The sequence below is a fragment of the Calypte anna genome, chromosome 3 (assembly GCF_003957555.1).
Source record: "Calypte anna isolate BGI_N300 chromosome 3, bCalAnn1_v1.p, whole genome shotgun sequence".
Lineage (NCBI taxonomy): Eukaryota > Metazoa > Chordata > Aves > Apodiformes > Trochilidae > Calypte > Calypte anna.
In genome coordinates this window covers 52,263,693-52,290,779 of record NC_044246.1, presented here as the reverse complement: position 1 = coordinate 52,290,779, position 27,087 = coordinate 52,263,693, and the positions used below count along the sequence as shown (strand labels likewise).

Sequence of the window (27,087 nt, the reverse complement as noted above, 5' to 3'; positions counted from 1 at the left end):
TGGCTGGAAGCAGGGCACCTCTAAGCTTGAGCACTTACAACATTATCAGTGCATACATTACTGGGGCTTGCATCCCCATTACTCACACCTGATGTACAGGGATCTTGGGTCATGAGCATATTTGAATTGGGTAATTCCACACTGGAGACTTGAGCAACCATCTTTTCAGAAGGACCTCCTTCTGAGGTTGCCTTACTGAGCAACTTAAATACTCGTTCCTCTAGGACAGTGGTAGGTTTCTGATCCCACTTTTTTCATGTCCTCTCCACACTCACTCAGGAATCCTATGATTCCTCTTATTAAATTTTGTTTCTCTCGATTCAGTCTCATAGGAGGACATTTCCTCTTAATGGCTGCAATGTGGCCTCCTCCTCCTATTTGAGGAAAAAGGGACAAACGCAGTTTCTAAGCTGTTCCCTTTACAACTGAGACCCAGGCCTGAAAAGGAGCCATGACAGCATCTTCATATTCTTGTGCTGTTTTAATCACATCACCCACAATTCCATCCAAAGGTCCAGGAACCCATAACATTACTGATAGTGTATGGTTAAAAGGTGGTGGTGCAGCATGCACAAACCTTTGCCTCATAGCCTTAGGGCATGGCATGTGATAAGGATCTTCAATGTTATCATTGGTACAGATCACATCTCATATAGCAAATTCTTTCAGATACCTGGTAGCTTTTTCAAGTGTGAGTGCTTTGACCTGTGGGCCACCTATTTCCTCTTTATAGGGATATCTCTCCCTTACAGCTGACAAGAGTAATATCCATAGGCTGGTGGTCCCAGCCTTTTCCCCAAATGCCTGATCAATACCTGCATCTCTGGCCAGGGATCCCAACTGCCTGGCTTCTCTCTGAGTTAATGTTATGGTAGCAGCCCCATCATTCCAGCATTGGAGTAACCAAGTGAGGAGTGGTTCACCTGAAAAACAGCCAAAGTCTTTTGTCAGAGTACACAGGTCCCTCATGGAATAGGACTGGGCATATTCTTCTGAGCCTGAGTCCTCCTCAGCTGACTCTGCTTTAGCTGCTCTACGAGGAGAGGCAGTATCCTCTATTTCCTCTATCACCTGATTGTCACATTCAGACTTTGAAGGGTTAAGGCTAATTTCTGTTTTCCATTGTTTTCCTTTTCTCCTAGTCACAGGGTCCACGAGTAGCTGTGTGGGCTGAGGGGGAGGGGGTGTGGTGTCTGCAGCAGTAGCAGCAGCAGTAGCAGGGCTCTCTCTCAGAAGAGCAGCAGTGTCTGTGGGGGTAGAGGCAGCAGCTGGGGCTGCAGCAGACACACTGGCAATGCTCAGCGGCCGTGTCCGAGTTGTGCCCTTGCGTGAGGGAGAGCAGTGGCTGCTGAGGCAGAAATAGCAGTGCTCTCTTTACAAGAGAAAGCTTTACTTTTGAAAGCAAAAGTACAAGACAGAAAATTACCTTTGTCCTGGCCCAAACCAGGACACTTATGCTCTGACTTTGATGTATTTGCTAAAGGAAGAGGGACTATGCAAGCTGGCTTATTTGGTGTGTTTCTTTACATTTTTGGATCTCAGGATCTGTTCTTCTTTGTCCCTAATCCTTCATTTCAGGAATGAAGACTATGGCTGTAAAGATGCCTTAAAAACATGATTCTTATATGTCTTAAATAATAAAGTATATATAAAGCTGTATTCAAGTTCAGCCTGAATGAGCAGTGACCCAAAGATATTTCATAACTCTGAGCTATAGCTTTCACAAAACAGGCTGTAAGGAGCCAAGGAAAATAAAGTTGAGGGCTCTTTAATTTCCACTTGCTTCTTTCATGTCATTCATAAGGAAAATAATCCTCTGCTTTACTCTGTTTATCCAATTTTGGGGCAATTTTGAGCCCAAATAAATAAATGAGGATTGCCATAAGTAGAGCATCATTCAACCATTATGCAGTTATAAAACTAGTAGGAGCTCAGGAAGTATTCAAAATGCAAATTCAAGGTGTAAAAAACTCAAGCAGTGTTTCTGTTATCCAGGCTAGCTCCCTAATCTCCTGCAAGTGCTCTGAGCTGATTCTCAGTAGAATGATTTAACTGAAAACCAATTAGAAAAATCATATATGAGCCACACTCCTAGACAGAGGTGCAAAACACTACAAACAGCAAATAACCAGATATTGCTCTGTGATTAGACCTCCTTGCCATGAGTCTCTTGATGTTACCTAAGAGATAGTTTTATATTTTCATTTATTTAGACAGGATTTTATGGCACTGTGCTAGCTCCTTCAGCTGAGTTGTTTTAACAGCAGTGTACTTGGATCAGATACATTGGTTGTGATATTTCTGTGTTGCTGGTCAGGCAGCATCACCGGGCCTTGTTCTAAGATGCTGTGAAGTTTCGCAGTCATTCCTTGAAGGAACAGGTTACCAGAAGCAGGAGGATAAGAGCTCTTACACAGTAGCACAGTCTTAGCATATTGCCCAGTTTGTCCTCTGGATAGCACATGAAGCAAGACATCTATAAAACAGGGCCTGAAAGAAAATTTCAGTGTAGTTGTGTTGGATCAAGATGCTCAGCACTACTGGGAAGTAGCAGAACAGGTGGTGTAGGATATGCTCAGATAGCTGTAGCTGGGCAGTGGCAGTAAACTGGAGGAAAATACTGACTACAGGAACAAGTAAAATGCTTCTAGGAGACTGGGAGAATTTCTCTCTGAGAGCCCCTGAATGTGTGATTACTTGAAAACAGTATCTTTGAAGCTTCTTCTTCAGTGATATGGATAGAAGATTATTACTTCCACCCTTGTTCCTCTCAAAATTTATTCAACTACTGTTCCCATGTCTTTTAAAACTCCTCTTTAATATGTTTTTCTTTAAGTGGTTTGGTACCATGTTGAGCATGCTTGTAAAACTCAGATACAGAGAGGACTTAAAAGTGTCAGAATGCTTCATATCTGAATCCAAAATATCCTAATATGACTACCTTTGATAGCCACCCTAGCCCAGAAAGATGAAAGGGAACATAAGTTTCACTGCCTTGGGAAATAGCTGTTTTAAACAGAGGTGCCTTAGGGGGCCAGGAAAGGTTAGCTAGCGTTTTCTGAAATGCTTTCTTAAGATTAGGTGGTTCAGTGCATCATCAAATGCCAGCTGAGAGAATATTTCCTTCAGTGCAAGTAACTTTTCAGTGGTCTGCTCTTATGGTCCGATTTGGTCCCTTGTAGAACCAAGGACTCTTGGACTCTTCTGAAATGAAATTAAGACACAAATGAGGTGAGACATCACTTGGCATCCAAAAGCACTTTATTAGTGCACCAACAATTTAGCAGGGAGGAGAGGAAAAAAAAGAGAAGAAAACAAAGTAGGAAAGAAGAAGAAGGATAGATAAGCGTACCACCCACATGATCCAATGCTGTCCCATTCCATGATGGGGAAGCTTTGACTCCAGACAGTGAATGTCCATCATACAATGTCCATGTCTCATCCTCTTCCAGAAAATCAAAGTCAATTAATTTTTGGAACTGTTTTGCATTGCCCAGCCCCCTTGTTCCATATGCCCAGAACCGTCCCTGCGGGGGTCTCTCGGTAGTAATGCCCCTGGGCCCAGGCTCGTGTTCAGGGGATGGGTGGCAGTAGGCGGGCACTGTCCAACCAATTTCCTGCCATAATGGCACTTTTTGAGGTATTTTTGCAGAAAGAGGCCTTACACAGTGGTTTTCAAGGGAAGAGCTGCTCCTTTGTGGTTGGAGAAATGTTGGAGTGAACATCTTGATGTTTTTTTGTGGTTAGCAATATTGAGGCACACAACTCCCTCACAGTCTGTTACAAAAATCCCTTATACTGCTGATGTTTGAGCCAATTAATTAATCAATGAATAAATCCTTACTTCTGCTTAGCCCAGGTTCTCGGAGATGTGAGTGATATCTCAAACAATGTCAAAATTAGTAGCAGATATTGTTACAGTCACCATTCAAGTAAAACTGGTATGAGATTACCAACACCTAGGTCTTCCCCTGTGAATACCCCAACAAACATCAGATACTATTGTTTTTTTCTTTTCCTATCTTTCCCCTTTGGGGGGAAGACAAGAGCAGAAGATGTTTTGTATTTAGTGTGTATTCCACAGCCAAATGCTGTAGTCATTGGATGCCAAAAAAGAGAGTATTTTTAATGGATTTATTGTATCTATTTTTCTTATTTAATATAACCCTCTGTCTCTTAGTGCTTTTGGTAAGCTTTCAAGGCTTATATCAACTTTCATGACTACAGTGGGTGCTGCAAAGACTGTTCATACTGGCCGTAAATGTACTGCTTGGAGGTCAGGGGAAATCTATTGTGGCACTGTGGAGCTCCCTTTAAATTGATTTACTGAGCTGAGAAGTCATGGGTAGGATGCTCACTGAAAGCTGGCTGAGGTTTCTCTGCATTGCACTGTACTTTGTGGATGCACATTGGGAAGGAATTTCTGCAAGGTTTGTTTAGCCTGCCTTTTTTCTATGATTCATCCTTTATTTTTAACACCATCACCATAGAAAAGAGGGTTGATCTTGCAGTAAAATAGTTCACGTCAGAAACAGAGTTTGCTATGGGCTCTCTGTATGGTAATTAATATGTCATCTCACCATTTGCATTTACTTATGATATAAACACAAGTGAAATGTAAAAATGATGGGGAAAAAAAATAAAAAAGAAGGGATGTTTCTGTGCCTGAAGGATATTTGGTATCAGTGAGGGTTATTGAACTACTGTGTGGCTGAAGTCTATGAATGTATAAATGACTAATGTATATTTCTGCTGTCAGCAGCAATTGAAAGGCTCGTACTCTACTGACCACAACAAACTACATTCTCGTTTTTGTTCTCCTCAAATCATTGTGGCTTTTCCACTCTACCCAGGGGGAAAATGGCCTTAGACCCAGTGAAACAGAAAGGGTTGCTGGAGAGGAAAGCATTCAGGAGAATGTCTCAGTTAGTCCTTTTTCATTTTTTTAATTCTCCTAAGTTACTTCAGTCTGTCTCTTCTATACAGATAAAGCCTGCAATAGCATAAGCTCTATATGCACAAGGACACCCATGACCCTGGTTTCATACCTGAGGGTGTCAGGCCTATTGGAATTACTTCTGACCATCATTTTAATTGCTCTCCCATGGCTTACCTCGGGGTTCGATCAGATTTGTCATGGTGTTTATTATCAGAATTACATGGGATATAATAAGCAAAGCAAGCCTGGCCACCTGCTTCTCTTTCCATGTTCAGGAGCACAAAGGTAGAGTGCGAAAGTCTGTTGAAACCAGTGGTTTGATCATGAACAGTTTTGGTGAGATTGGTTAAATTTATATATTGACACAAGTTTTTCATCATTTTATATTCCTACTTTAGAAAATGCTAACAAGGAATCTGTAGCATCTAAGAAAGGAGTTGCAGTGGAATTAGAAAAGAGAAAAGATGAAGTGGGAGCAGCAGGATTTTTGCACAATGAAGACCATGTTTTCCACTCTTGAACTAACACATACGCAGTAGCAGTCATTACACATGGGATGAGTGGAATAACTTTTAATTCAAGCAGTTTACAGGCAAAATTCCTCATGAGTGAAGATGGAGGGTATAGAAGCTGTGCAGCTGGTTGGTTAGAGTGTAATGGTGATGAAAAGCATCAGCATTGTAACAGGGTAAAAAATTTCTTGGTCTGAAAGCAGTGAAGTCATCACAGGACCCCTGAATGGTTTCAGGGATGAAGTGGACTCAAAGGCTAAGGTAGAGAGAGATGTTCATCTGAACTATTACACCACTTCTGTCTGTAAAAAAGAGTTGGAGAACACTTCAGAGAGATTTAACTTAGGAGAATTAATTGATTAGGTTTAAGATGTCAGTAAAAACAAAAGGTTGGAGCCTGAACTTCCGTTTATTTAGTACTATTGACATCAGTCAGGTTGTTGCAAGTAGAGATAATAAAGCTTTGTTTTAGGTTAGATTGAAACTAGGAAATTCACAGGTGCATTTGAAGATTTATAGTCACATAAAGCATAATTTTTTAACTTGAACTGCCTTTTGACATCTGCTTAAGTAACAATAGTTATGTTGGTTGGCTCACAGGAGGTTTTAATGCTGGTCTTTTTTCCCTGACAAGTTTTCCTAATTTAAAAATGAAGTCTGTGTTCAGATATACTCAGGTTTGGATGTCTTGTTCAGGTTGGTTTTTGTGCTTTCTAAACATCATTGTCTTTTAATCATAGCTAAAAATCAGGCTTTTTCCTCAGCCTTTTCTGAAAACATGCATCTCTGCAATAGCAGTTTATTTCTGATGATGAGGACCCTGGAGGAATATGTGCACAGCAGGGGCAGTGTGGTATCCAGACACCACTGAATCAAACCACCAAGACAGAGATTCTGACACCTCCACTTCTGCAGCACCACACTTCTCTGTCTTTGAATTCTTTCTCTCTTCTTCAGGAAACATCAACTGAGGCTTGTCAAGTGCTTTGTACTGATGATATGCTACAGTATGCTTTTTCTCTTTGCAATTTTGAACCAGTAGTACTTCATCTCTGACAGTGGTGTGTTTGGTTTATTTGTTTTTTATTTTATCATACTCCTTGTCCTTGGAAATTTTGTGGCATTTTGTTTGGTAAAGACAGTGTTTGTTTCTTAAAACACTGTTTAATGTTTGATTCCTAAACAATTCACGTATGTGTTTTACAAGAGGAGTTAAATAGTGTTATAATTGACTTTACTCAAAAGTTTAGGGGGGTGGTGTAGGGATATAAGAAAGCAAGAACATGCATTTCAAGTACTATCAGCTCTGCACTTGGTTGCAATGTCTCTTGTTTGTTGACAACTACCATATCTTTCCCCATGCAAGATGCTAAGCTTAATGGATGTGGCCTGATGTTTATTCTTTTCTCATCAGTGCCTTTGATTACCTTTTAACAACAAACAACGCAAGTGAAGTCCTGGTGTCCAATATGCTATCTTGGTGCATGTGGCTCTCAGTTATGAGAAGCATTAAGTCCATGCAGAACCCGGGGTAGTCAAGAAGGAGGTTCTGCACTTCTGACATGTTTATTGGGTCATCTTTGAACTGATGAAGAGAAAATTACTGTGATTAATATGATAAAAGTCTATTTTACTATGACTGTATTTTTTTATTCCACATTCACCTTTGCTTTTGTTCTGTGGACTGTAGATAGAGGTAGGTAGGAAACATTCTGCTAGAAGCACAAGAGAGATAGAGGGATGATTGAGTATGTGGTAGACACTTCATGAGACTTAAAGAGCAAAAAGATCATTCCTCAGTTTATCATCTAATGTATCTATCCTCCCCATGTAAGGAGAGGAGTCTCACAATTTTAGGAGGCATGAGGAGCTTAATGATAGAAGATAAAAATGAAAAATGAGAACATCTGTTTGTTTATTGCAAAAGAGAACATAATGTCTGGAGGTTAGGCACGAATGTAATTTTCTGTAACCTCTTTTCAAAGGCAGTATGAGAGTGCATTCCCATAACTGTCTTGGAGGATCAGCTATAATTCCATAAACATTCTATAAATGTTTTATAAACATTTTTCCATGCTAAATTATAGCTAATTTTGGTGAAATTTTATCACTCTTCAACTTTTGTCAGTCTTCTGGAATAAGGCAATAAATGGTGAATATAGGCAGGTGTCCCACCACACTTTACATTTGAATTAATTTTGGGCTTTTTTAAATTTCCTCATTTACATCACGAAAGGAAATTGCTGAGCAAGGTGGGGATTGTTTTGTGCTATGCATTACCAGCAGTTCACTTCAGTGCCCACTGGCTTTCAGCAACACCGTCCAGGGCATTTAATAGAGATTGTTATTATTTTTTGGCAGCATCTATACTATTATGGTCTTTGATATTGCATCTAAGTAGAAGAAATGTTAATACAATTATTGTCCCACAGGAAAATGCTGTTCCATCAAACAGATCTTAACGTTTATTTTCTCTCTGAAGATTTTAAAATTTGTGAGTTTCATGCTGCTTTAAACAGCAGAGCTCTAAAGTATAAACAACTTTGCCAAACAAAAATTCCATTCTCTGTATATCCCAGCTTCAATTATGGTCATGGGCTTCTCATTTCCTGCAGGCTCAAGGCAGGAGGCTAAAAATCAGCAGCAACACTAATGTCCGCTGCTGGTTCATCCATTATTAGTATTATTATTTGAATCACAGCAGTGCTTAAATGCCTTAATCAAGACTGTGATCCTTTTGTGCCTATGCACACATGTATAGATAACAGGAAATAGTTTTGCTCAATGCCTGACCCAGCAAGCAAGAGAAGAGTAGAAGTTTGGTAGGCACTACTGCCTACTACACTGCTAGACTCTGAGGCCATAGGAACAAAAGGTCAAGTTGAAGCAGACACCAACCTGTCAGCAGTGAAGGAAGAGTTGGTGTATCAGTTATTACAGGAGCTTGATCCATACAAATAGATGGGTCCAGATGCCACCCTAGAGTGTTGAGAGAGATGGCTGACCTTCATAATCATTGAGAAGTCATGGAGATCAGGAGATGTCCCTAAAGACTATAGGACAAGTGGTCTGTGTGGCGGGTGGGGAATTCTCTGACAGACCATACCCAGAGGGTGACAGTAAATCATTCATCTTCCAACTGGCAACAGGTCACAAGTGGAGTCCCCCAGGTACCAATATTGGGCCTGATGCTGTTTAACATCTTCATAAGCAACCTGGATGTTGGGCACCCTGATGAATTTCACTGATGACACCAAGATGAGTGGAGAGGTTGACATCCCAGAAGGGAGAGCCACCCTCCAAGATGACTTAGACAGACTGAAGAGGTGGGCTGACAGGAACTTCATGAAGTTCATTGTGGAGAAGTGCAAGGTCTTGCACCTGGTAACACAGAACCCCAAAGTGCAACTCAGATTGAGATACACTTGACTAAAGAGCAACCTTGTAGAAAGAGACCTGAGGGTCTTGGTGGACAACAGGCTCAGCAACAGGATGCTGGGCTGCATCAACAAGGGCATCACCAGCAGAGTCAAAAAATTCATCATTCTGCTCTGCTTGGTGCTTGTCAGAGTGAACTTGGAGTATTGAGTCCGGTTTTGGTCCTTGCTGTACAAAAAGGATGCAGACAGGCTGGAGAGGGTCCAGGATGATCAGAGGACTGAAGAACCTGCCATATGAGGGGAGGCTGAGAAAACTGGGTCTGTTCAGCCTTGAGAAGAGAAGGCTTAGGGGAGTCCTTTGTACAATATTCCAGTACTTAAAGCACAGCTATAAAGAAGATGGCAGGACAAGGGGCAATGGGCATAAATAGCTCTTGGGGGCATTCTGTTTGAACACAGGAGTAAAATTTTTACTTATGAGGACAGTCAGACACTGGAATGGCCTCCCAGGGGAAGTGATGGATTCCCTCACTTTGCAAAGTTTTAAGTCTCAGCTATATGGGGTGCTGGGGCATATCGTATAAAGAATAATATTAAAAAGGTTGGACCAGATGATCCTTGATTCCAGCCTGAAATTCTATGATTCTGTGATACTGAGGACCAATCTGTGTGCTTCTCTGAAAGAAATCTAATTGAGAACAAGTTTGGTTTGTTTCTCCTGTTTTGATACTAACCTTATAATGCTCCTTTTAAAATTTCCCCCTTTTTTTATAGTGTCCTTTGTTATTGTTGTTTGTTCACCCAATTCTCATGGTGCCCCCAGTGGATAAGGGAACCAGGACTAACTGAAGAGATTGCAAAGCAGAACTATCGCTTTTTTTTCTTTTTTATTGCCAGTCATTTCAGTTCCTGGCAGGTGGCCTAATTGCAGAACGAAAGGAAGCTCATGAGAATCATGACCGTGGAACTGGCCCAGTGACTTTCAGTAAGACACATAGCTTATAAGAGCTCACAGTACATTGGGATAGTAAACATTATTGCTGCTTGAATGTTCTCGAAAGATTTTGAATAACGGGTTTATTAAATGTAATTTACAGCCAACTATAACTTAAAGAAATGAAGAAACCATGTTTAGCAATTTCCTTTCGTGCTTTCTTCAGGGCAGTCAGGAGAATGGGCAGTGTATCTCAACCAGGAGCTTTCCTAACTGATGCATTCACCTTAGGTACATAACTCTCATTAATGTTAATGAGCTACCCGCAGATGGAAGCATATATGCCAAAGAAAGGGAGTTGCACATATTGACTCCTATTTCCTTGTTTTATGTATATTACATTGAGTATGTTTTCTTAAGGGGCTGGAAATGGTTTTCTGCAGCAAGCCAAGGAACTGCAGTATTTCTGGCATTTGTTTATTTTTTTAAATTAAAGAACTTCTCCTCACTCATTTCAGCACTTGTTTTCCTTTCTGTTGTTTGAATTTCATCTACAAATGAACCAAGAGTGGAGGAATGTCTGCTAGATATATAAGATTGTAAATCACACCAGCAGAAGAAGAAAGAAAGAGAATAAAAAGCTTGGCTTGATCTTTCCTTGAGGTTAGCAGGGGGGTAAAAAGATTACTGTTTGCTTGGCTTCCCTGCTTGCCAAGTATAATTTTACAGTCATAGCATCAAAAAGTCATATATTTAAAAACTTGTAAGGTGGCAGACGTACAGAGCTGGAATTCATTTCTTCTACTGCCTTTAGCCACTTTCCTGTTCCACCCTTTCTGCTCTTGCTTCTATTGTTTTGTTCTTGCCATCCTTTGAAGAAATCTGCTGTCCTGTGTAACTGCAGTGGTGATGGAGAAGGAAAAAACAGGTTTGTGTTTTCATATGTTGTCTCATAGCGTGGCTTTGGTTGTGCTGAGGCTCTCGCTGGTGTAGCAGCCCCTCCGGGTGTCTGTCCTCATAGCCATAACTCAGTAAGTTGATCCCTGCAGCTGTTAGTGAGCAAGGAGACTATGAACACAGCATGTTAGGGTTGCAGGGTTGTTAGCTGCTGTGATAGTAGCTCCAGCTAGGTTTTTAATAAGGCCAGTGAGCACAATAAAGAGGTAAAAGTTACCAGTATGTGTTTTTGTTTGGTTATCTCAATGTTATTTGTTGCTGATTTCCAGCACATATACAGTTTACTGTTGTCTTTCTTTTTCCAGAATATAAATGAGGATCTCATTAAATTTAAAGCTCAGCTGTGCTGGAAAATATTACTGAAGTCAGAATTTTCATTAGTATCTTTACATAAGAGAAAACATTGATACTGCTTTTGCCTACTTGCCTCATAGCTGCTCCAATTTAATCAAAGCATTTATGTCTAGGAGACTTGGTTACTGTGCAAAGTGCTGTCTTCTGTGAAGCTGCTTTTTTTTTTTTTTTTTTTTCTTTCAGCCTGGCTTGATTGCTATGTGCACAAAGGCACCTATTTGTTATCACATAGGCACAGTTCAAAGTGAAATAAAGAGCTATTAAACTCTGGATTCCTGTCCTGACCCAGAGCATTCTCATGGTGCCAACGTAAGTGTAGTGGGAGGTAAAAATCATATTCCTAGTTTACAGGTTGAGCAGATAATTTGCATAGGCAGTTCGTAGAGCTGCCCTAGATTTAGACCCTCACCTTTATTTGAATGGCTGCAACCAAATACAGGCTGAGGAATTTCCCTAACAAGATCCCCACTGACTTCATGCTTCCCTCTTCCCAGGAAGGGCTGTTGCAAAAAGGGTAAGTTCATGGACATTCATTTACTGAGTGGAGATTTTTGAAAGGATAGGGTCTCCAAACACAGGGTAAGTGCTCAAAGAGCACGTTTTGAAGCTGGAAAGACAAATGGTGCCTATATGGAAGTAAACACAATGCAGATGCTTCTTCCCCCTTGTCCATATACCAAAGTTCACGCTGGGGCAAGGTGGAGGAGAGCAGCTTTTCCCTTCACCTTCCCATTCTCAAAATAACGTCACTTCTGCAAACAATGCCTGGTGCAGCATCTTCTGAACTTCCCTTTAAAAGCTCCAGCTGCCTAGATGGTTGATAAAATTCTGAACAGCAGCAACAGCACTGAATCCATCTGCTGGTTCAGGAAAACATTTAATTAATGAAAGAAGGATTGTATACATTTCTGTTTGGTTATTCAAAATGGTTATTTTACATTCCACAGTAATTAGAGGAGAGAATTCAGTTGCCTATTAGTGCAAGCTTTTCTTTCTTTATAGATGATTCTTTTTTCCCCCTTCAAGCATTGCACACTATATTGCATTTCAGCATGTGAACCATGACATTTGCATCATTACATTATGAGATTCTACAAAAAAGTAAACTTGCTTCTTTTAAATTCCATAGGTAATTAACTATAAGATGTGTTTTCATATCTGAAAATGTAATTTTAAACAGATAAATTAAGTTGAGATTTTTCCATGGCATGACTAATGGTCAAATTCTTAAAATAAAAAAAAAACAGCTATTATGAGGAATTTACTTTGGGCACTGCTTCTGTTACTTTGGGATCTATAACTTAAACATCCCTACTAAATTATGATTTAGGGGGCTGCTCCAACATTGTTCCCAGGTTTGGGGGAAATGCCACAGTTTCCTTAACTAGCTGTACATGATTACAGAATACAATATGATTTTGAAAGATATATTCCTTTCTCTTTAAGGAGTGAACATCTGCATGGAAAGCAATTTTGCTCTAGCTGTAACATTAACACTATTGTCTGGAGAAAGATGATCATCTCTATGGCTGTGTTAAAGTAATCACTCTTAAAATAAACTGTGCCTTATGAAACAAAACTTCTCTGTTCTTAGAAGATTTATGTATTGGTTTAAATTAAAGCCAGTTGCCCAGGCACATTGCAGTCCTGTGCTAATCCCATTCAAATGGTTTATACCAGACATTTCCAGTCACTGAAGCGAAATGAAGCACTTTTAAAATATAGGGCAAATAATAGTTTATCATACAGAACATAATAGTCATCTTTGGAATTGGCTATCAGTAGGTAAAATTCCTAACAGTCAGATAATAAATTCAGCCAAAGTCTCCTCTGGTCCAATTTAGTAGTCCCTCCATGGGGAGGGTGTTGGGGTTTTTTTGTTTGTTTGATTGATTGTTTTGTTTGGGCTTGGCTTTTTTGTTGTTGTTTGGGTTTTTTGATTTTTTTTATTTGTTTGGTTTTTATTTGTTTTTATGACAAAAAATTATCTTTCGATCCAGTACTTGGTGATGATTTTCTAGAGCACTGCAAAGGCATCTCATAGGTACTGGCAAGATGCTGTGATTCTCCATTGTCACCTTACATAACAGAAGAGAGGGTACTTTTGATTCATTGTCACAGTCAGGGAAGGGAGGAAGGAAGGAAGGAAGGAGCAAGCGTTTTCACTTTTACAGACATTTTTGGCGTTCTTGCATTGCACAGCAGATCCATACATGAATAGTTATCTGCAGTTTGTCCCTGTAGATTTTGATGCAGAGAGACTCCCACAGGAATACCTTTCTTGCTCTGTCTGCTTCACTCATGTTTGTTCCTCTTTCTGTGCAATACTACAGGCTGAGCAGGGAAAACAGACTTCTGTTGTCTGATTTGTTACTGACTTGTATTGACTATGCAGAGTCAGTTTTGTGTTATGCTTTTCCCCTCCCATGAAAATCTGTGAACTTAAGGTCCCTTCCAACCCTAGTCATTCTATGATAGAGCATTAACGATTCTGTTAATTTGCTACCAATCTTGAGCAGTAAAACTATATTTAGTTGATATTAGTAGAAAAGATCCAAGCACTCTTCCTAGTCCTTCAGCATACCATCACTGTATTGCTAAGCATTTGGTTTGGGCTTCATTACCCTGATACATTAGTGTAAATGAGATCAGAATTGAACAGCCTGGCACTGGCTGCCATAATAACCATAATACTCAGAATTAGCCTTTTCTGTGCCCTCTGTCGTACTCACCTTCGTTGGAGTTGCTGTCTCTATTGCTTCATCCAGTAGCCTTCTACAGTGAAATGAATCACCAGTACATTTTTCATGTGAATTCCAGGAATTATTCAGTGGCAATTGCCCCTAGTCTGTTATCTTGCGTTTACCAAAGACTGAAATCTTCTTGGAACAGTCACTGGGAAGCCATAGTTCATTTTGCTGTCACGTAATTGCATGCACCTGCTGGTGACAGCAGTAAAATGTGATGTCTCTGACATGATGGCAGCAGATGGGGTGCTCAGAAGAGCTGCTTCCATTTCTCTTCCTAATGAGCATAGTTTTTACTCTCCTTTTGCCTTTTCACTGTGTTGGGGAGAAAGAGAGATATGCTGGGAAAGATGATGGCTGCAGCAGCAGAGCTTAATGCGACTGCTGCCTTTTTCATATTTTTCCTAATAATGTGTCAATCAAATATTCATGTACGAAACCTTCTTTTGAATGGAGTTAGTGAAAGAAGAGACTAAGGAAAGGCCTCACAAGGGGCTCAGTAACAATGGTGCTACAGTCAGAACATGTAAAGCTACAAGAGGCAAGATTTATAATAAGATGCAATTTCTCTTCATTGTTTTTTGATGCTCATACCTAAAGAGGGGCTTTTCAAGATGAGAATTTGTCTTTCCGTACCCATTTTTTTCTGATTGTTCTAATGGGAAGAGATTTCTTTCCTCTGTAAGCCCTGTCTCTCTGCAGCCTGAAACTCTGGCTCTTGCATCATTTTAAAAAACTGTACCCTGGTAAATCCTGCATAAAGGATTTGTGCTTTCTAGTGAGGTAAACCAGCATCACCAGCTCATTGCATTCCTACTCCAAATGTGCTTAATCATGAAAAAAAAAAAAAAAAAAAAGGCAGTCATAAATTTTTTAACAGACTGGTTTTGGAGGTTTAAAATGCTGATATATCAGAAACTAATATACCTTAGAAATAAGCATCTTTCATGAAAAAATAGTTCTGGAGGAAACTGTTATTTCAGAAAAGGTATTTTATCAAGGACAGAGTTAACAACTTCAAAACTAAACATGATTTTGAACGGTGTAATGATGCACTATTATTAAACTTTGTTACAAAATCCCTAGTGTATTAGCAGTGCTGTGCTTCCTAGTCACAGAGCAGAATTTTGCACTCTCTAACTTCTCTGCAGTGGAGCAGGAAGAAATCTGGAGTGGCATCCTGGTTCCAGAGTGGGCTTTTAGGACTGTCTGCCCAAGACATCACTCCACGTTTCTGCTTTTCAGTTTGCCACAGAGTTCTGACCTGAAGCTTGGGCTGTATTTATAAGGTTGGGAAAAGTAAAAGGAGTTCATAAAACCCTCTGAGATTTTGCAGCTGTGGAAGGGCAGTAGTCTTAATTGAGGTTTTTGAGCTCATGTGAATAGATGGTACTCCAGACATAATTCTACTGTACAATGCTTTAAGCAGTTGTTTGCTGGTGTAAATGCAGAAACCTTTGAGATTTGCTGAATTTAATTCTATCTTACTATTTTTGAAATAAACAAACATTCAGCTGGTCATTCCCGTTCCTGAGCTGTGTTTTTCTTGGGACTTTCAAAAGCACTTAACTTAAAAGCACAGCTTCCATTAATAGTCATTTAAGCACCTGGATATCTTCTTCACATTCAGGCCATTATTCTCCCAGAGGAATAGCTCAGGTAATGGTGACTATATGAAGATTTTTAGTCTGAGGTTAAGCGCCCCACTTATTACACAGTTCTACTTAAAGCATTCAGCAGACTTTGCTGCTACATGCTGATTGACACAGTTGGGAGTGCAGATAAATACATTGTGCAAATGAGTAAATATGGGCCTTATCAAAGCCTACTGAAGGCCATCATAAATGTCCCACTGTGAGGAGCGTTGGCTCAGACCCATAACAAATAAATACAAGAAAAAAGCAGAGACTACTTTGCTGAATGCCCTTTATTCTGGCAGATGGATAATAGCATTCTTTTAGTGTTAATTATTTTGCTTCCCAACTCTACCTCTGGTTTGCAGATGCTTGTGCTCCCCTCACCTACTGTCCCTTCTGCCCAGTAGAGAGTGGTCTTATCCCATCATACTGCAAAGCTCTTTTTTGAAGAGAGAGGGATTATATGCAGCCTTGCTGCAGGTGGTTCCATCCAGTTCAGTCCTGTCTGTTAAAATTATAGCTGGGTCCCAAACAAAAAACTTATCTCATTCCCTGCAGCTCCTTATGATCCTGCAGAACCCTCACTTTGGAGCTCTGCCACACAGACTTGGCTTGGCTCTTCCTTTATCATCCCCTCCCTCTGCAACCTCAGATCCAAATTTCCCTGTCCACCACAGAGGAGGGAAGAGCACTGCTGCTCTCACTCTGTCATTTCTTTCCACCCCATGCATATTGGTCCCATCTGTGACACTGATTGATGTTTCCTTGGCAGCACATTTTTGGTAATACCATGATAAAAAGTGTAGAAATTGCTGACAGGGCTAGAGCACTTCATTTCTTTAAATCCTCCAGTTGAATTTTATTGAAGTGCAGTGCTACAATTTAGTTATCGATTGAGATGCATCTTCACCATACATTGGGTTTGTTTTCTTTTTAATCACTCTCTAAATCTAAATAAATATGTAGCAGTAAGTACTCTGTAGTATATTTGGTAAGATTAACAGTCTTCTCATAGCGTAACAGCTTATGGTAGTCTTTGCTATTTATGTTCCTGCTGAGAGAAGAAGAAAAACCAATAGTTCAGTGAGCAAATTATAAAATATGTTGGTTAATGAAGTGCCTTTCCTAAAGCTGATTGTTGCTTCTTCACATCCTCTTTTCTGTAACAAAGCTATTAATATTCCAGAGTTCAGAAGACTGAACCTTCATGTTTAGTTTTCAGTGTACACCCATATTCTGACAAAAACATACCTTAGTGAAATGTTTGAGGGGGGTTGATTTGGGTTTTTTTGTTTGTTTCTTTGTTCTCTTTTGTTTGGGTGGGTTTTTTTGGTTTTGTTTTTTTTTTTAATTGATCCAAGTACACATTCTGACTGTGTTACAGCATAGAAGCAATGAAAATGCCTATTGAGGTATGTAAATCCTCAAAGGTTTCTTTTGGATCCGATTTCTACTAACAAGGTATTATTAATCTTGGATTACTGTAGATTTTTATGATAATTTCCTCTCATAACCTTTAGGTCTTCTTCATACAATTTTACCTTTTCTAAAATACAATCAAGAGGAAAGAAATCAAATGCGCCTCTCTGTATCTCTGTGTTCACTGGTTTAGGCAGCTCCCTAAAGCTCTACGCTAATTTGAGAGATTATTAAAGTGACTAATTTGAGAGATTATTAAGGTAATTCTTGCATAAAATGGTGAGCTTTTTATTTAATTTTTTCCCTTACACAGTAGGGGCTTTTGCACCTGGATTTCTGACCCATATTTACAAGAGAGGAATAAAAGAAAAATCATACCTATGAATCCTATTTTCCCCTGCTTACAAATGCACGTTATTGTCCTGCGAAGATGACAGGGACAGTGAACATGAGAAAGAGTCAGTGCTGAAGGCATTTACTGCCCCATATTCACCAGCAGCAGTAAGACAGGCAGCACTCTGCCAAGATCTAATCAGGCAATGTGATTGTGGATACAGTTTCCTCTGTGTGATTGTGGATACAGTTTCTTCTGTGTGTTTTCCCTTCCATCTAACTATGCTCCTCCCACAGTTCTAAAAATAGCATCTTACAGAGGAAATGGCAGAAGTGATTTTCAGATATAATATAAGCATATAAACATAATCAATACATACATTTTGTACAGGCTTACGTTTCCTTTGGAAAAGACTTGTGAATTTGCTGCATGAAGGGAAAAAGTGCAAAGGTACACAAAAAATCCTGCCTTTCCCAGCATCCTGACTTGCATTTTGCAGACCAAGTTGTATGACTGAAATATCTTTAAATACTTGCCAGTCTCTCTGTGTTTTGTTATCATATTGCACCGTAGATGTTATCCTTATTGTACAAAAGATGAGCTGAAGAGATGCTGAAATTACTGTGGAAGTCTGTGGCACTAAAAAGTATTAAGCTAGGAGTCTCCTGCCTCTGAGACTCTTCTGCTTTTTGTTTGCAGCCTCTGTAACGGTGAGACAGATGTTGGCAAGTGCAGGCAGGTCCTCAAATAAACCTTCACTGTTTTTGTCCAGGAAATTCCATTTCATTTAATAATAACTACCAGCAGTTTTCTGGTCTGCAGAAGCTGTAACAGGAGGCTGGCAATAAAATACCTGAAAACTGAGGAAGTATTTTTAAAAATATATGTTGTCATTATGAATTTTTCTTTCTAATATGAAGCATAGGTTGAAGCACTGAGGCCAGTGTTTGGGACTAAGTCACAGCACTGCCCTTTTCCTCTGTTTGCCCCCTTTACAGCTGTGTCACACCACTTTGCTGTTGGTAACACACCTGGTGAAAATCTCCAGAATATGACTGCAAGGCGGAAAAAGGGCTACAGTTTTTTGGCAATATTTACAGTAATAAATTATCATGGTATTTGGTCCATCCCACCGTTACAAAGTGGTGTGAACAACATCTAGAGAATGGAGCAATATGCAGCCTCTCCAGCATCAGGGAGAGCATTACAAAGCTGGGGGAATCTTTGGAGCTTCCCATCTTTATTTCTTTGCTAGGTACTGTGTTCCAACATGAAGGTCTGGAAGGAAATTCTCTAACTTTTGAATTCCAGTGAATGATTTTTATCCTTTCAGCTGCTTGGTGGCTCTAGAAATTTATTCTCATGTGTTGATTATATAAATTATTAGGCACCAGTCAAATGTGCAGTCCTTTTACATTTAGTTGGTAACTCTAATAATGTAATTTCAGTAGCTTATTTTCTTACGTGAGCAGAAAAAGCAATACCGACCTTTGTCTGCCTCCTTATAATTTTAGAAACCATGATGAATTTGCACTCATGAGACCTCCCCAACCCTTGTTTTCTCAACAGCACATTTAAGATGAGAGTCTGAGTGAAAACCACAGCCAGAAATGTGAATATATTATGGGTACTTGTAAGCAAGCTATTCTAGATCATACGAGTAAGAGCTGTAGTAAAGGTGGGTTACAGTGTTGTGTGCAGCACCACTTGCTGGAAGCTTTGCATTTGACTACCATAGTCACTGTTGCTATTACCCCCCCTTTATAGCTGCTGTTTGCAAGAAAGTGGCCCAACCTATACTGCAGACACACCTTCAACCTGAGCAGGTTGGTGTCATCATCCCAGAGGCAGAGACAGGAGCTGAATGATGGCTAGTCCTACCTGATGGTGAATAGAGGACTCAAGTTCCAGAGAGAATGAGCTCTTTTTTCCAGTGTTAAGAGATGGTAAATGAAGGGGAAATAAATAAGACAGCATGTAGAGAAGCAAGGGACAACATGTAGCTCAGCCTTGCATCATCTTTTCTTAGGATGTCCTAGCTGTGGCTTTTTTTCCCCCTTGAAGGGAATGAAAACACAGCGATCAAAGCAAGAAGGGATGAGATCCCCTTAGACCCGAGTGCTAGTCAGGGGGAAGGACAGAGGTATCCGTCAGGTACCAACATGAGGTAGATGAGTTAACTTCAAAAATAAAATAAATCTATATGGTTTGTTGTTAGGAGTCTCTTTCCCAGCAGTAAAAAGGAACAACCAGCCCATTTCTTCTTTCTGTAATTTTGTTTCCAGCAAGATCCGAAAACCTCAGTTTTGATTATTGCTATTGGGAAATATATGTGTTGTGTTTTATTTGATAGAAGATAGGCTGGAGCAGTCTGAAGCTGACCACATTAAACTTCCCAACAGGCTAGCCACAGAAGTTGCAATCTTGGCTTTTCCCACAATGGCTATACTAGCAAATGCCACTTGCACATTTTTGTCACATATCAATAGAAATTTACAGCTGAAGTAAGGTTAAAAAAGAAAAAATCAATACCTTTTCATGGCTGCCTGAAGTTTTATGATTTGGCTCACAGGGTTGGTTAGAACTGTTTGCTCAAGCTGTTCTGGTGGTGGCAAGCAGGTATAAAATAAGTTTTTGCAGACAATATCTCCACTGAATGGTTCTTGTAAGTCTGCACAATAAAAAATAGCTTTTGGAGACTGTACAGTCATTCAATACACATTTCTGCATTATTTTCTCTGTTTGCATTTGTTATTTTGCACTTGCTTGCTTTTTTAAAGCAAAGTAAATTATTACCCACGATAATATCCCTAAAAGGATTGCCAAAGGGGGGCAGAAAAACAATTGTTATGCATAGCACTTTTTATGACTACATGTTTTAACATATTCTATTTGGAAAATACATTTGGAAGTGCTTTTGGGGGGTGGGGAGGGAGTACATGGATTACAAGATAAGTAAGAAAGAAGGAAAGAAAGTAGAGAGCAAGCCTTAATTTCATTATCTAATGTCACTGATTCATAGGGAACGCCTTTAGGACCAAGCTGTGTGGAAGGTGCAGTAACACCGCAGTGTGTTGCTATTTTAATCATTAATGTATTTTCAAAGAAGTCAATGTAATACTCTGATGATCTGACCCTTCATATTACAGCTGTGTTTTATGCAGCTTTTTTTTTTCTTCTTCTTTTTTTTTTCTTTTTTTTTTCTTTTTCAAAAAGAAGGGAAATGTGGGGTGGCATTACTATTCTGTCAGGCTGTGTCACAAAAAGTGGAATCTGAATAAACTTTAGCTTAGCTAGGAAATGTGATGGGAAAGAAGGAGGAGGCTGTATTGGAACAGCATTTAATATCTACTTCTAGTTTTGAAATGGTTGTGGAGGCTGCTTGTGCGAACCACCAAGTGGGAATGGTGGAACTCACTGGACTGGGAAGTACTACAGCCTGCAGTGACATGGTATGGGATAAGAGTATAGTGTTTCCTAAAGTAGGTGTAAATACTTCTGCGTTCAGAGCTGCCCAGTTTGGGGTTTTGTTTGTTCTGGTTTGGTTTGTTTTTATTGGATTTTCTAAGACATAAGCAGTCTGTAATAGGACTCCACTAGAAGTTTTAATCTGGCTCATATTGTAACCAACAGATTATAAATAGCTTGAATACATTTTCTGACATTGCAAATTGCAAACCAAATCTTGAAAGTTAAAGGCCACTCATACTCATTGAAGTCAAGGCCACTGCTTCCTGCATTTATTGTTTGCTTCTGTAACCAACAAGCCTGAAGTCCATTGACTAACAGAGCTGGTAATGAGGATGATGGCAGCTTTGGAAGGTATTTGGAAGGCCTCGATGGCCTCAAAGTATTAGGTTTTTGGTATATTCCCTTATTAGGAAATTTTGAAGGTATTAAGTACTTTATAGTTGGTTATTGAATTTTTTTGTTGATTTATTTTTATATAAAATCTTCAAAGCAACCCTCTATAGTGGATCATAACCATCTCTTCAGTGGTTGAATTCTGAGGTTTCATATTGTGTTTTGTTAATTTCTAAAAGAAAATAATTGTTCACAAGGAAAACACGTTTCTTTTTTTATATCTTATCCTTCCCAGTTACTAAGTTACCAGTTAGAACTTTTTCTCACTCAATATGAATACTAATAAGTAAATAAAGGTAAATATAGTAAGCAATGAGTGTTTTCTAGTTTCAATCAGTGAATGCAGAAGACCTTTCTAAATGCAATCATTTTAGCTATATGTCAGAAAGGGAGATTTATTTCATTATACTTAGGAAATTAATCTTGCAAAATAATTGTTACGAGGATACATGGGAAGAAAGAGAATCCAGGTACCCTCCCCTGGGTTTTGTGGAAATAGACATATAGCTGGAAAAGCACACATCTCAGCCCATGACTTCTGAGTGTTTACCTTAGATAGGTTTGGCAGCCTGATTTTTCTTTAGTGCCACAGCTGTTGCTCATGCATGCATACCTGGGGTTGTCTGTGCTGTATATCATGTTCATTAATGACTGACAGTGCATGTGGATCATGCACTTCCTTAGGTATTTTATTAAGTAGGTACACTGTATTTTAGTTTACTGCTTCTTACTTGTTTTATCTGCTGAGAACAAAGTTAAAAAGCTGTCTGTGTTTCAGTCAAAGGCATGATAATTAGCTGTGTCAACATATCTAAGCTGGTTTAAAATCAGTTTTATCAAACAGTGGGGGAATGGCACTAAAAGGATAATGCAGTGACTGAATATTTATCTGTCTGGATATGCACCCCACTCTTGCACTGATATCAGCACCTGAACTAGGTAGGTTAAGGACATTGGGGGGGTCAGAGAACTGCCCAGATCGCACTAGTTGTGCTATATGTGCAAAAACTGTTTTAGCAGGGTATCAGGAGTGAAAAATGGCAAACATTAAATTTAGTCTTACTCCAAATAGATATACTGGTTTCATAAGATACCATTTTTATTTATTTTTCCTTTAGAAAATAAAAAAAAAAAAACTGTTTGAATTTAGCTGTGAATCAGTTGCTCTCTAGAGAGAAATGTGTTCACACACAGAAATTAAAGAATAAATTAGACCATCTGCCACAGAAGTTGACCCTAATTAAGGTCAATTCTCCTTGATAAGTAATTAATAAGGAATCCTTATTATAGTGTAGTGTCTCTGTTAACAATAAACAGAGCATTACTTTATTTTTATGGCCAGAATAAGTCTTTTAATTGATAGTATGCTGCAGGAAGCCAACACCCATCAGCACTGAAAGTGGTACACTGAAGGCATTTTAAATTACAGCAGCATTAGTTAAAGTAGTCAACAAAACTGCAATGCTCAAGAATGTATGTCTTCTGCAAACCTCACCCCTCTGTAATTTGTTGCTTATAAAGAAAAAAAAGCATGTCAACTATCTCTGCCTTGAAGGTGATTACAGATGTTATTATTTATTATTATCACTCCCATAGAATCCAGTTTACTCTGCTTATCTTCCTAGTACCTGAACACCTTTCACTAAGCAGTAATGGCAAACACTCGTCATGTAGTTAGCATTGTTGTCCCTATAAATGGATTGTGTGCAGTAAGATGTTGTGTCTCACCTCATTCATATGTGTAGGCATACATGAAATATATAGACATATAAGCATACATACATGGAGGCATCTGCATATATATATATACATATAGATAGATCATGATGTATTTATATTGGTTAAAGTAGGGGAGAAAAAGTTTTGATTGTCAGTACCTGTGTCTCAGCTTCAAATGTAGTTTCTGAGTGTGGGATGCAGCACAAAAAATAATTATAATTATCTAAGAGGCAAAGTAAGTCCTCCTGTAATATAAAGCCTAGTGGAAGAGCAGTTCCAATAGATTCTTTGTGGCTACTATGTTCTATATGCTGGAGTTTCTTCACAGCAGGATGGGCACAGTACTTGCATGATGCTCTGCATGAGTAATCCCAAGGATGTCCAGAGCTGAAAGATGAAATGGGAGAATGCTTATTGGGCAGATCTGTCAATCAGAAATGCTCTTTGCTATGGTGAATGAGCCAAGAAATCTGTTAGGAATTGCACAGGCAAAGCAGAAATGGAAAAAAGCTAACTTCATTTCAGGTGAAAAATTTGTGCATGATGTCCTCTAATGATACTACTGCATAATGAGACGATTTGGGGGCAAGAGGAAATTTGGAAAAAAAAAAAAAAACAGAAAAAGAAATAGTGTTTGCTTTTTATAGCCTTAAAGTTATCATATGTAGTACAGAAGAATGTCAGAAAGGCTGTATGAGTGCACAGCCACACACACATGCATGCACACCTACCTCACCTGATGCTATACTAAAGCCATTTTGAGCCTACAGCTCTTGAATAAATTGCTCCAGAGTGGTTTGTTCACCCATGTGGAAACTTCACCTCTGTGACACTAGCAAAGTCAGCAAGACATTGGGTTATTTGCTGCAGAGCACAAAGCATTTCAAACATTAGCTACCCAGGAGGATATGTAAGATGCAGTTTCCCCCTCTATGTTTTTAGTAAGTCTTAAGAGCGGGACTTGATCCAACAGATCCATGAATCCCGTTGTGATTCTGTGCTTTTTTTTTTCTTTCCCTTTCTTCTTTTGTTCTCCTCTTTAGAGATGCCTATTCTCTTCCCTGCCATCCTGATGTATTTTCAAAGGTTTATCTGACCAAACAGAAGCAAAGCTATTCACAGACTTCAAGTAATCAAAGATTTGTATGTCACAAGTCATAGATATGCCAGCCAGTTAGGTTGCCTTTTGGAATGACTGAACCACAGGGAGGGAATGTATCTGAAGGGCAGCTATTTTTAGTAGGGGTTTTCTTGTGTGTTAAAACCTTTCCCCTCCTTTTTTACCTTTTCTAATGGCTCCTCACTAACATTAAAGTTGTGGAACTATGAAAATGAAACACTTATATGTCTGGTTTCTCCTAACCTAAGCTTTTTCTAGGAAAACCTTGATCTCAGTAAAGCCAGAATTATAATAAAATAGTGAAAACATATAATTTGTCACATATTTTACCATCACATCTCTTCCTCTCTGAAATATGTGAGAATAGCAGTAAGAGACAGAAGCTCTGAAGAAGTAACTAACAAGAGATGGTCTGGTTTTACCACATTGCTATTTTTGAAGTGGCCTTGACTTCAGTGAAGTTACTTCTGACTCTAATTGTCAAAGGTAAATCTGTGCCTTATATATAAAAGTACAAAGAGAAGAAAGATGCTCTAAGGCAGAAATCAGGAGTACGCTATCAGGGAGGTTAGAGTAATGCCCTAAAAAGCTGATTGTTGGTTGCCTAACAGGCTCATTTTGCAACGTGGTAATTTCCAGCAGTAGTAAAAGTCTGTTGTAAAGTACATCAGTGAAGAATTTATAACTGTAAGGATGACATTGTTCTGTTCCCTTTTGCAGTTTTGAAGATGATGCGTTTTTCAATTTTAGCTGTTAATGACTGCTACACTACATGTTGTAAAGAAAGTATTTATATACTGTTAGGGATTTTAAAAAAACATCATGAATGCAAATAATATATTTGGACATTATTCAAGCCTGATGATGATCTTTCCAGTGAAGACAACATTCATGCCTGTTCCATGCTTTGGAGAAGCATTCAGAGCCTGCCACTGCTGAGCTCTGTCACGTGCAAAGCTGTGAGTTAACTTCTGCTTTGATTTTCTCTGCTTTGCTTGGGGTTAGCCTTTTCATATATCTGGCAGGTTTCTTCTAAATACAATTCAGTTTATTTGGAAGCTTCTTTGATTTCACAGAGCATATAAGTGAACGTACTCATGCTATTTGTATTGTTTCCTTCAGTTATTTCCTTCTTAGAAGCTGTTTATGAACACTAATCATGTCCTTCCTATACATAGCCCTTCCATTATTTTGTGGCACTTCTCTTACACGGTCTGCTCCCTTTTCCTTTCCTTTGCCCTTGCCCTTCTCCTGCCCCTTGCTCCTCCCCTCCCTCTTTTCCTTCCCTTTTCCATCCCCTTTTCCTCTTCATCCCCTCCCTCTTCCCCTTCCCTTTCTTTGTTTTTTTGGAGGTGCCAAAGCAATGTCATTCAAACCTTGAGCACTGGTAGCAGCAGTAGCAGAGGAAAATGTACAGATAGCTATCACATTTTGCATTTCCCTTCTAGCTACCTGTTGGATTTCACAGGCCAGTCAACTATAGCTGTTTGATCACTTCATATCCTGCATGTATTCAGTGTAAGAATTTTTACATGCTCTGCAGCATTAAGTGATCAAAAGAAGTGAGATTCTCTGTTGTAGCATTGATAATAGACTGTTCTGCACTGCACATCTCAGCACAGTAAGCAAAGAAATTGTAAAATTGGTTTTGATTCTGAAAGATCTTCAAGATGAAGAAAGGTAAGATAAAGGAAACTGCTACCACTGAGAAAAATATACATGGTAATAAATCTTTCTGTAGGATGACTACACTTGGTGACAAGAGAAAGAAAGCTGGCAAAGGAAACAATAGGACTGCTCAGAAAATGGGACAGCAACCAGGACTTGCTTTTCTGCAGCAAGCCCAAACCCAACCCAGTGCACGGTGTAGCTTGTTGTCTGGTAATAGCATAGTTGCATTTCTTTATGTGATGTCTTTAAAGCAGCATTTAAACAATATTTAAAAACTTCCTTGTCCCAGTGTCTGTGGTAGGCCTCTGGAAATACTCAAGATTGTTAACATTAAAGGAAAGCTTATCAAAGGTGTGAATGGCAGGTAGGCTTTCAGTTTTCATTAAAGCTTACTAGGCATTGGGTGTCTAATAACATTTTTGGGTTTTCATAGTTTGCTACAGGTTTTTAATATGCAAAGCCCTTTGGCCCAGAGTCTCAAAAATTCATTTCTCATGAGCATGTGTGTTGATCATACAGCTATTAATCATTTAGTATGAAAGAGTACTTGAGAATTTGCTGATTATTCACTTCTGGTCCCAGTTCTGCCTCCTTCTGACTCTGATTTTGGATTTGTTTCGGACACACGAATGATCATAAGAGTTCTGTGAAGCCCTTCTAAGCACAGAAACCAATTCCCTTAAACCAGCTCTGTTTAGAGTTAGATTCTACTGATATCAAGGTGCTACTTATTTATTGTTTCATGTTTGTTTTGTTTTGCTTTTTTTTTTTTTTTCCCTAGGAGTATTTTTATACATTTGGATGACTATTTCCAGTCCCAGGAACACTTTTAAAAATCATCTCTATATAAACACTATAAAAAAATTGAAAAAAGACTAATTTTCAAATCTCACTGTGTTCATCTTGAAACAAATGTTGATATAAATTGTGGGAAGGAGCAGTGTTTGTTGTCTCTAAGTAGCTGGAGCTCCTAACGAGTGTGCCATTCCTTAGGCTGGGCATACTGTATTTTAGTTACACAAGCTCACAGGTGTCTGTCTACAGAGAGTGTAAGCATGCAAGATTAAAGTTAAGGCATGTGAGCCACTTTTTTTAGTAGTTAAAATATTTTCTTTTCCTTCAAATTAGGCTATGTTTGGTATAACAGCATCTGTTATTGTGTCCCTTCAACCATCGCACCACAACTATGAATCCTTGGTGAGACATTAGAAAGGTCAAGGCATTTCTGTGCTACATGTGGATTTGACAGAATGTACCACAATAATGGTTGACTATTTAAATTGTTCTTTACTGCATGTTTTCTCAGAAAAATTTAATTTTGTGCACCGCAGTAATGATGCTGAGTGGATAATAAGATGCAGTATGCTGCTGCTGCAGGCTCTATGCCATATGTCTTCCATAACTATTGCATTTTGGGGGTCTGGTTGTTAGGGTAATGGCATCATCTAGGCAATCCATCATCAGAGTAACTTGAAATAATACAGCTAGGATATATAACAG

General features: G+C 39.1%; 1 protein-coding gene across 2 annotated transcripts in view; it reads left to right on the top strand.

The window, feature by feature from the left end:
- Positions 1 to 27,087, top strand: part of NRXN1 (neurexin 1) — a 677,538-nt gene that overhangs the window by 526,183 nt on the left and 124,268 nt on the right. The gene's annotated exons all lie outside the window — the stretch shown is intronic.